Source organism: Podarcis tiliguerta, assembly GCF_965153285.1.
Source record: "Podarcis tiliguerta genome assembly, chromosome: 8".
Classification (NCBI taxonomy): domain Eukaryota; kingdom Metazoa; phylum Chordata; class Lepidosauria; order Squamata; family Lacertidae; genus Podarcis; species Podarcis tiliguerta.
The window spans coordinates 6821628-6832953 of NC_139541.1; the positions used below are offsets into that span (position 1 = coordinate 6821628).

General features: G+C 49.2%; 1 protein-coding gene across 2 annotated transcripts in view; it reads right to left on the reverse strand.

The window, feature by feature from the left end:
* The window catches only part of HVCN1 (hydrogen voltage gated channel 1), a 30149-nt gene extending 20698 nt beyond the window's left edge, over positions 1 to 9451 (reverse strand). Inside the window, exon 1 of one of the 2 annotated variants that reach the window (XM_083454339.1) lies at positions 8818 to 9451. The gene's annotated coding sequence lies outside the window, so the exon portion shown is untranslated. Of the gene's footprint in view, positions 1 to 8771 lie in introns of both variants that reach the window. The other variant, XM_083454337.1, reaches the window with a different exon arrangement.
* Positions 9452 to 11326: the final 1875 nt, after the last annotated feature.

The following is an 11326-nucleotide window of genomic DNA, read 5'->3' on the forward strand; positions in this document are numbered from 1 at the left end:
TAGTACGACTGATTATACTTCTATATCTCCTGCCCGAGGGTGGAAGATTAAAGAGGTGCTGGCCGGGGTGTGAATCGTCCCTGAGAATTTTTCTCACTGTCCTAAGGCAACGATCCCTTGCGATGTCATCTAGCAGGCTCAGGGAACAGCCCATGATATCATGTGCTGTGTTCACCACCCTCTGTAAAGACTGCCTGTCCGTGGCTGTTCAAGCCAACGTACCACACTGTGATACAATATGAGAGGAAACTTTCTGTTGTGGACCGGTAAAAGGAGGTCATCAATTGTTGTTTAAAATTGTTCTTTCGCAAGACCCTGAGGAAATGGAGTCTCTGTTGGGCCTTCCTAACCACCTGAGTTACCGTATTTTTTGCTCTATAAGACTCACTTTTTCCCTCCTAAAAAGTAAGGGGAAATGTGTGTGTGTGTCTTATGGAGCGAATGCAGGCTGCACAGCTATCCCAGAAGCCAAAACAGCAAGAGGGATTGCTGCTTTCACTGCATAGCAATCCCTCTTGCTGTTCTCGCTTCCGAGATTCAGAATATTTTTTTTCTTGCTTTCCTCCTCCAAAAACTAGGTGCGTCTTGTGGTCTGGTGCGTCTTATAGAGCAAAAAATACAGTATATTGTTTTTCCAAGTGAGGTCTTCACTAAGGTAAACTCCCAGGAATTTAAAGGAAGAGACTCTCTCCACACAACCTGCCCTGATACAGTGAGCATCACAGAAACCTGGTGGAACAGAGAGAACCAGTGGGGCACAGGTATCTCTGGCTATAAGCTCTGTGGCAGTGTTCCCAAACTTGGCTGTTTCTGAACTACAACTCCCATCATCCCTAGCTAGCAGGGTCAGGGATGATGGGAATTGTAGTCCAAAAGCAACTGGAGAGCCAAGTTGGGGAAACAATGCTCTATAGGAAGGATAGAAGGGCATGCCAGGTGTGGCTATCACTCTGTACGTTGGAGAGGGCACTGAGCCCAGCAAGCTAGAAATCCCAAAAGGGAGAGTAAAAAGTAAAGGGACCCCTGACCGTTAGGTCCAGTTGTGGCCGACTCTGGGGTTGCGGCGCTCATCTCGCTTTATTGGCCGAGGGAGCCGGCGTACAGCTTCTGGGTCATGTGGCCAGCATGAATAAGCCACTTCTGGCGAACCAGAGCAGCGCACGGAAATGGCGTTTACCTTCCCGCCGGAGCGGTACCTATTGATCTACTTGCACTTTGGCGTGCTTTTGAACTGCTAGGTTGGCAGGAGCAGGGACCGAGCAACGAGAGCTCACCCCGTCGCGGGGATTTGAATCGCCGACCTTCTGATCGGCAAGTCCTAGGTTCTGTGGTTTAACCCACAGCGCCACCCGCCTTCCAAAAAGGACAGACTCCCCTGCAAAATCATGGCGGGTGCTGATACTGGACCCAAAGAGTAACTTGGCACTTGGCCTGCTGTCATGCGCCAGCCCTGCTCGCTTCCCTAGGTCCCGCTGCCCAGAATCATGCCCTTGTGATGGGCGGATGGCATGATGGGGGCAGCTGCCCAGAAAGCCGCTGGCTCATTGAGGCCACTGATCTCCTCAGGTTTGGAAACAAATCCCATGAAGAAGAGTTTGGATTTGATATCCCGCTTTATCACTACCCTAAGGAGTCTCAAAGCGGCTAACGTTCTCCTTTCCCTTCCTTCCCCACAACAAACACTCTGTGAGGTGAGTGGGGCTGAGAGACTTCAGAGAAGTGTGACTGGCCCAAGGTCACCCAGCAGCTGCATATGGAGGAGTGGGGAAGCGAATCCGGTTCACCAGATTACAAGTCCACCGCTCTTAACCACTACAACACACTGGCTCTCGTTGACAGTCCTCTATTCCTCTACTCTACTCTATTCCGAACTTAAAAAATGGAAAGCGTAATGCTGGTGGTCAACAAAAGAGGTTTAAAGACTCTCTCAAGGCAAATCTAAGAAAATGTAGGATAAACACCAACAATTGGGAAACACTGGCCTGTGAGCGCTCCAGTTGGAGAACAGCCTTTACCAAAGATGTCATGGGCTTTGAAGACACTCAAACTCAGAACATAAGGGAGAAACGTGCTAAGAGGAAGGCACGCTTGGCAAATCCACACCGTGATCAACTCCCGCCCGGAAACTAATGTCCCCACTGTGGAAGGACGTGTGGATCCAGAATTGGCCTCCACAGTCACTTACGGACTCATTGTTAAAACCGTGTTTATGGAAGACAATCTTAGTCAGCTACAAGGGATCGCCAAAGAAGAAGAAGATGATTTGAAGGACTTTCCATTCCATGTCAGAATGGGGGGGGGGGGATAAAGACACCCCCCTCCTAGAAGAGAGAAGGCACCTTGAACCAGCTCATTCACAGTTAGCCTCCACACAGTCAGCTTAGGGGACACACAGGTCACCGAGACAAGACTTTCCCCATGGCACATTCACTTTAAACGACAGTCCTCATTTCTATATTTGCATCAAAACATTTAAGTTTGCACAGGAACTCTGCATTCTTTGGGGAGTGGTGACGCAGAAGCTCCTCACAGGGTCTCTGCCACGGGAGCATATTCACCCAGTGCTTTTCCAGCTGCATTGGCTCCCGGTGGAGTACAGGGTCAGATTTAAGGTGCTGGTTTTAACCCTTAAAGCCCTTCACGGCCTAGGACCCTCGTACCTATGGGACCGCCTCTCCTGGTATGCCCCACGGAGAGCCTCAAGGTCCATATATAGCAACACCCTAGTGGTCCCGGGCCCTAAGGAAGTCAGATTAGCTTCAACCAGAGCCAGGGCCTTCTCAACACTGGCTCCGGCCTGGTGGAATGCTCTGCCTGATGAGACCAGGGCCCTGCAGGATCTGACCTCTTTCCGCAGGGCCTGTAAGACAGAGTTGTTCCACCTGACATTTGGCTTAGAATCAGTTTGATTCCCTCCCCCTTTTTCTTTTTCCTTTCTCCTCCTATGAAGAGATTGCACCTTAATTGTTTTAATGTTGTATCTTAATCTTTTGACTTGTATTTTAATCAACTTGTTTTTATTATTGGTTGTTAGCCGCCCTGAGCCCGGTCTTGGCTGGGGAGGGCGTTGTATAAATAAAATTTATTATTATTATTATTATTATTATTATTATTATTATTATTATTAGGCAGGTTTTGAACCCTTTGCTCAGAAGAGCTACACACTCCTGGCCCTATTAATACCTCCCTCCACCCATCTCTCATTAAAGCCCGAAGGAAGAATTTTGCCTGGTTAAAGATTCTCCACTCAAATGTCCTGAGCTTGCAGAAAAGGAACACTCAGAATGCGAATTCCAGGGGTCATCACACAGCCATTTCTGACTTCAGACACTTTCTGATAAAATGTGCCTTTGCTAGCCTTGTGAGATAGCATTTGATTTCATTTAAGTGAAATTCTATCTCAAAGGGCTAGTAGCGCTGGGAAAGTCCTTTGTTCTTTTTTTACTGCCATTGTACAAAGGATACGATGAGCTACTCAACACAACTCCAGGCGCTGCCCCAATTAGCGTCTCACCAGAGTGCAGGTAACTCACAACTTACACACATTCAGGTTTACGCGCTTGGCAATTTTATTTTTTAAGGGTGCAGGCATCTAGGAAAAAGGTATTTAGCCATCCCAGTTCTGCACACAGATGACCACTGATGGGCCGTTGAATCTTACTTTGGTGCTGATGGCTGGAGAGTGTCCTCTGCTGCAACTAAAGGCAGCAAAGCAGTTTGGAGAATGGGACGGTGGGCCACACAGCACCCACAGCTCTGTCCCCCATTTCCTCGCCCGTCCCGCCAAATCTGCTGCCTGAGGCAGCTGCCTCACCCTACCTAACAGCAGGGCCGGTCCCTATATTGATCTTATCTGTACTGCCACATAATGGAAAGCTTTACAGATAACAAACCATTTCAAAATGGTTAAAAAAGATTTGGGACACCATTTTATTGGAGAAACTGAATGACTTTTCAAGGTTACTTTAGAAGTCAAGACAATACTTTTTTATAGTTTAATGTAATAATAATTATATAGCTAAGCTGCATCCATACTTTCCCCTCTGTATTGTGGGTTACTAGCGGATTTTATATGGCATTGTCCACACAACTGTCTTACTATCGTTTTATGATTCATGAACTACAATTACAATGTTATTTCCATGGAAAATGTTATAATTTATTTATAAACTTAGTAGAAAGAGTCGTTAAAAAAGCTATGAGGCGGGCAAAAAACCGGTTTGATCTCCTTTACATTTCTCTGACTTGGCACTTCCATGTAATTTGCTACATAGTGATTTATTTATGTTTGAATCACACCCATATTTACCAGTGAGCCAAATAACAAGACCAAGCACACCTCAGTCTGAATGTCACAACCCAGGACATGAGTTACCGTCATGAAGACAGGTACCACACCTTAACCGTGACCTCTAACATCGACTGCACTAAATTTAAAACTGAACAAAATTGCATCACACAGAGATGTCACAACCGTCACCTTAAGCATCCAGCTGTGTTTACCTCCAAACACAGAGAGACTTTCATTAACATTGAAGGGCCCTTGAAAGGTTTCTTCCTCACTTAGCGAAGGAGGTAAGCCACCTGCAGTGTTTAGCCGCGATGGGAGCTGGAGTCTAACAGCACCTGGAGAGACACAGGTTTCCCCAGCCCGATTTAAGGCTGAAATCACACACACACACACACACACACACACACACACGGGATGGGGAACCTGTGGCCCTCCCGGTGCTGTTAGTCTCCAACTCCCATCGGCCCCAGACAAGAATGATGGGAGCTGGGATCTACCATCATACAAAATGGTCACACACTCCCCGCCACTTTGGGTAGACGTTGAGCTGCAAATCTCTTGCCAGCATGGCAGCAACAATGGCTTTGGGCTGCATTTTAATTGACCAAAAAATGAGAAAGAGAGAGAGAGAGAGAAGGCCTGACTGTGCTGTCTGAACTTCTCTTCTACGGCTTTTAAAGTTCCAAAAGAGAAATATTTTTAAGCAAATTAAGAAGGCATTTAGGGACGTGGGTGGCGCTGTGGGTTAAACCAGAGAGCCTAGGACTTGCCGATCAGAAGGTCGGCGGTTCGAATCCCCGCGACGGGTTGAGCTCCCGTTGCTCGGTCCCTGCTCCTGCCAACATAGCAGTTCGAAAGCACGTCAAAGTGCAAGTAGATAAATAGGTACCGCTCCGGCGGGAAGGTAAACAGCGTTTCCGTGCGCTGCTCTGGTTTGCCAGAAGCGGCTTAGTCATGCTGGCCACATGACCCGGAAGCTGTACGCCGGCTCCCTCGGCCAGTAAAGCGAGATGAACGCCGCAACCCCAGAGTCGGTCATGACTGGGCCTAATGGTCAGGGGTCCCTTTACCTTTAAGAAGGCATTTATAAATTATTTTGTGTATTAAATATTGATAAGCAAACACCGTGTAGTTACGAATTACCTAGCAATTAATTTTGTAGCTGGGTGGGGAGGAGAGTAGGAGGATAACACCAAAGCAAGTAAAGTCACTGAGAGCAGCACAAAAATCTCGCCAGCCCTACGCATGGCCAAGATGTCCAGAGTAAGCCCCATTGAGCAGAACAGGAGCGGACATGCCTTACAACTGGGGTTTTGCATGATGGAGTTTCCTGCGAGTGGGTCAGATCTGTGCCTTTCCCACTGTGACACCCTTAATGGCAACTGGACACAGCCCAAGGTGGCTTCCTCCCCTTTTGCTACCTTACTGGTCACTTTGGGCAAACGAGTTAGAATACCATAGATGCCTGTCTGGAAATCAGAATGTTGGCTCTGATTTCCTCCGAACGTCCCGGCAAGAGGACCAGCAAGGTCTGAAACGCCTTGGGCTCCCTTGTTTGCTCCCATTTGATTTCTGCTGTGCCTTCCACATCCTTCTCAGGCTCTCCTTTTCCTCCACCTCATTTATATCCTGCCCGCCCTGCTAAAGGAGCCCAGCATGGGAAACGGCAGAAGAGCTATTGAAAGAGCACAATGTGAAACATACTCTACGCCTGAGCCCCAAAACACACACACAAACACAAACCTCACGGGAACATAGAGTGGCCTTGTGAATTTAACTTTCTGCAGGACTGCTGAGGTTGCACTGTGCTCATGACGACTTGCTGACTGTTTTCCCATCATGGGCCCAGATCAGACAGCAGCACCTTTGCTCAACGCCCGTGCAATAAATATTTCAGAGGAGCCCTGCAGGATCAGATGAAATTGGGGGGGTGGGGGTGGCAATCTAGTCCTGATAAGAGTTTTGCTGGATTGTCCCCAGGGGCCATAATGAGGGGGCTTCGTGGCTTTGCTTTATCGTGCTGCCAACTGCTTTGAACAGGGCCAATTATCTTTGATGCCAACTAATTTCGTGAAAGGTTATATTGCTTTTGCTGTTTTTACTGTTCTCTTTTGCATTTTGTTGTTAGTCGCCTTGGTCTTAGCTTTGAGGAAGAGCGGGCAACAAGTCAGGCGGGGGAGGGGGAGATTCTCCAGGCTGCACTGCCTTGTGGGAAACTTTCCGGGGGCCGCATGCCAGTTGGGGGGGGGAGGGCAGAGGCAAAAGATTCTGCAGGGCAAGGGATGTGACTCTCACCTTTCTATTTTCCAACCAGGCAAAGGTCAAATGACCAAGGCAAGCAGACAAGAGGCATTGTCTTAGTTCAGGGCTCTTAAGGGCAAGTGAGGGAGACTGTCCCGAGGGCCAGATAGAGAGGCTGAGGGGGCCTGAGCCTCCCCCCCCTGTTGTCAGCAATGGTTGCTATCATTAAATATCAGCATCCAGACTCCTGTTCTCGCAGTGGCCAACACTGTGAAGCCTGCAGGTAGGAGACAAACACAGCAGTCCCTGGCCCACTTTGCCCCCCAGCAAGGGCTATCCAGAGGTGTCATGCCACCCTCAGTAGCCCGGAGCCATCATGGCTAGTGATCGCTGATTACCTTAATTGGACAGGAGTGGAGAATCGGTTGCCCTGCGCATGGGTTCTCTCCAGCTCCCATCAGGACGATGCGATACGATACGATAATCTTTATTGTCATTGTCCCATACAGAACAACGAAATTGAAAAATCTACATAAGACATTCAAAAACCAACAAGCCTGCTATCCCAGCTATCCCAACCTGGTTAGCCCCCTAAAAACTTTGATATCCCATTTTTAAATGCAATCATAGCTGTCAACCTTCCCCTTTTTTGTGGGAAATTTCCTTATTTCAGTGCCGTTTCCCGCTGCTTCCTGCTGCTATCCCGGATTGTTGGATATCCCGTATACTGTCTCCGGGACAGGTGAGGCTGCTGATCCCTTATTTTCAAATCTGAAAGTTGACAGCTATGAATGCAATATATTCCCATAGAGACTCCTTATACTGCATTTAAAACCAAAATCGCATTGGGGTAGAAACTGTTTCTCAGGCGGCTAGTCCTGGTCTTTATAACCCTGTGCCTTCTTCCAGAAGGCAGAAGCTGAAAGAGATCACTATCCTGCGCTATCTCTGCAGCTTTCTTATGGCACCTGGAAGCATAGATTTGATCCAAGGTGGGAAGAGTGCACCCAATTATTCTCCCTGCAGTCTTTACAACCCTGGACAGCATTGTTTTTCCCCTGACCGTGCAGCTCCCAAACCACACACACAGACCATAAGTTAATACACTCTCCACAGGACTTCGCTACCTGAGTCTTGTTGCAAAGCTAGAGACTGGAAGGGGCAAACTGGGTCTCTTGTCTAGGACCAGAGCCAACACAAAGAAGTCCAGGATTCCTGTGTTGCAGGGGTTGGACTGGATGATATTGCGGGTCACTTCCAACTCTAACACATTCACACTCCAAGCTTCCTCATGGCACCGCACCACTCCTGAACCCTACACCACACCTAGAAAAGGCTGGTGCTATGGGTAGATGCAATTTTAAATACACTTAAAAAGGAGAGAGGAAGTTAGACTGCCAAGGATCAAACAAGGTAGGAAGGCAAAATAGTCAAGAGCCGATTCCACATTTTAACTCATGTATCAGGTGAGGTTTGCGCAGGGTTTTAAAACATGTTTTGCAGGAGTTTGGACTAGATGACTCTTTGGGTTCCTTCCAGCTCTACAATTCTATGATTCTATATATAAAAGGACACATCCACACACACAATTTGGGTAACTGGAGACACAGCCGCCTTGCTCCCTTAAGGCCCAGGCAACCCATTTCGCACTCCTAATTTTTAGATAACATATTCAAATCCTTTTAGTAAAACCACTCCAGACCACCCAAAGCTGCCCAAAGGAAGGGTGACATATGTGAGCTCTTATTTTAAAATACTGTTTTTATGAACCCTGGGTTTGGCTCGGACCCACCCATTCCCCTTTAAGACCATCCGTTTATTTGTCTCGTTTTTCCTCCTTGCTGTTGCTTCTTTGACCCAACAACCCCTCGCCTCCTGACTTCACCAAATCCCAGGAGCCCATAAGACCAGAAAACTACCCCAGCGGCCCCCCAAAAACCCGAAGGCGAGGCCTCTGGGACCTAACACAGAGAACGGGGAGGGTCCATCTCTGCACCCCTTCGCCCCCCACCCAAGCAGCTCCTCGAGGGGGGAATCGAGGGAAAGAAACTTCGTCCTTGTTCCCCCTCCATGCAGAGTTGGGGACCAGGGGGGGCTGCGCACGCTTCCTCCCTGGGATGCCCGGAGCCTCAGGTTCATGTTTCCAGCTTGCCACCCCAAGAGGCGGGGCAGTGCTGCTCGGGAGTCCCCCTGCCCTGCCCGCTGGCTCCCCGCTCCCCCCCAAAACCATCCCCAGTACCGTGTCTGGCTGCAAGCAGGGAGCAGCCCCAGAACCGCCAGCCTACCCAAGACCGGACGCTGCACAGCTGCTGATGGCGAGGCTGCTGCTGCCGCCGCCTCTTTCTCCGCCTTCCTGCTATTCATTGGTGCACAAAGTGGGATTTATTTTCATAATGAAAAGAGAGAACGAGGAGGGAGGAGCGCAGATGCAGCTCAAGTCCCGGCGACCCGGATCGCGGCGGCTTGGAGGAGGACCATCTGGGGGCAATAAAGAAATAAACTGTAGATAAAACTCTAAAGCGACTCCCGCCCGCCCCAGAATCTCTCCCATTCTGCCCCTCGGGCTTTTCCAGGAAAGTAAAGTTTGCAGGAATTTATTTATTGGATCCCCAGTTGGGTGAGGATTGGGGGTTGGTCAAATCCAGGCGTGGGTGTGCGCGCAGTACACCCCGCCTCCAGCTCAAGTTCCTGTTTTGCACAGGAAATTTCCTTTCCTTTCCTTTCCTTTCTTTGCTTGGCTTGCAAAAACATCGCCCTCGTCCTCCTCCTCGTGTCTCCATCGCGGGAAGAAATTTGGAGGCGAGAAAAACCATATTGTGGTCAGCGGCAGTTTCATCTCTCCTTTCCCGTTGCCTGATGGCCCGTTTTTTCCCCTTTTTCTTTTTGCAAGCGTGCGGAGTGGCTGCGCCCCGGTAGCAGTCCCTGCTAACATTGCAAGATGAGGAAGAATGCCTCTGTTTAGAAGAGGCATTTCCACCTGAGAGCAGGGAGAGAGAAACTTGTGGTCTCTAGATGTTGCTGAATTCCCATCAGACCCAGGCATCCAGAGATGTTGTGGGGTTGAATACAGAACCATCTGCAAGGCACCAGGATCCTCACCCCTGATTTAGACAATCCTGCAAAGTATTGTCATCACTCACTTACTGCAGGTGGAAATGCTGATCATTTTATCATGCAGCTTGTCTCATAGCAACCCCTTTTCAGAACATGCAAGCTCATGCCTTATGATCTTTAACTGCCTGAGGTTCAGCCTGCCACGCCTCCCTCATTCCTTCCGTAGTCATTTGTGGGACCAGCCCTACCATTGGGTAGTGTGGTATCCATTTGGACTGTCTAGAGGAGTTGGGAGCACCGTTATGCATGCAGCGGTTCCAATCCTGCCTTCTGGGCTGTGGCCAGAAAGTGGTGTTGGGAGATGAGTGTTCAGACCCCTAGGCACTCACTTGTGGGGTGTCTCAGGGCTCTGTACTCTCCCCCATGCTTTTCATATGAAGCCGCTGGGAGAGATAATGGGGGGGGGGGCGTGTCTAGATAATCACCAATATGCATATGATGCCCAAGCCATCCCTCTCGTCTAAATCAAAATTAGTGAAGGCAGTGTGTGTCTAGAGCTGGTTGGAGGATGGATGGTGGCTGAATCCTGACAAGACAGAAGTACTGTTTTTGGAGGACAGAAGGAAGGCAGGTGTGGGAGACTCCCTGATCTTGAATTGGGTAACTGTGCCCCTGAATGACCAGGTGTGCAGCCCAGAAGTCATTTTGGACTCACAGTTGTCCATGGAGGTGCAGGTGAATTCTGTGCCCAGGGCAGCTGTCTACCAGCTCCATCTGGTATGCCAGCTGAGACCCGACCTGTCTGCAGACTGTCTTGCCAGAGTGGTGCATGCTCTGGCTTAGGGCTACCTTTGAAGATGACTCGGAAACTACAATCCAGAATGTAGCTGCAAGACTGTTGACTGGGAATAGCCGCTGGGACCATTTAACACCCAGTACATTTCTGAGCACAATTCAAAGTGTTGCTGCTGACCTCGGCCCAGTATACCTGAAGGAGCATCCCCATTGTTCAGCCAGGACACAGGTCCAGATACGAGGGCCCTCTGTGTGGAATGTCCCCCCCCCCCCCGATGTCAAGGATATAAAGAACTACACAACTTTAGAAGATATCTGAAGGCAGCCCTGTATCCGGAAGTTTTCAATGTTTGACATTTTATTGTTTTTATATGTGCTGGAATCCACCCAGAGTGGCTGGGGAAACCCAGCCAGATGGGTGGGGTGCAAATAATAAAATTACTATTCAGTCACATGGAATAGGGGTGCAATCTTGTCCTTTGCCCCCAGCAGCTGTATTTTGGACCAGCCCCAAAAGAAACCATTCCAGGCATCATCTTTGTTGACTAAAGAGATTAATATGAATTAACTGAAAGGTTTTTCAAGAGGGTAAGGTAAAGGTACCCCTGCCTGTACAGGCCAGTTGTGTCTGACTCTAGGGTTGTGCGCCCATCTCACTTAAGAGGCCGGGGGCCAGCGCTGTCCGGAGACACTTCCGGGTCACGTGGCCAGCGTGACGAAGCTGCTCTGGCTGAACCAGCACCAGCGCAACACACGGAAACGCCGTTTACCTTCCCGCTATAAAGTGGTACCTATTTATCTACTTGCACTTAAGAGTGCTTTCGAACTGCTAGGTTGGCAGGCACTGGGACCGAAAGACGGGAGCTCACCCCGCCGCGGGGATTTGAACCGCCGACCATACGATCGGGAAGTCCTAGGCACTGAGGTTTTACCCACAGCGCCACC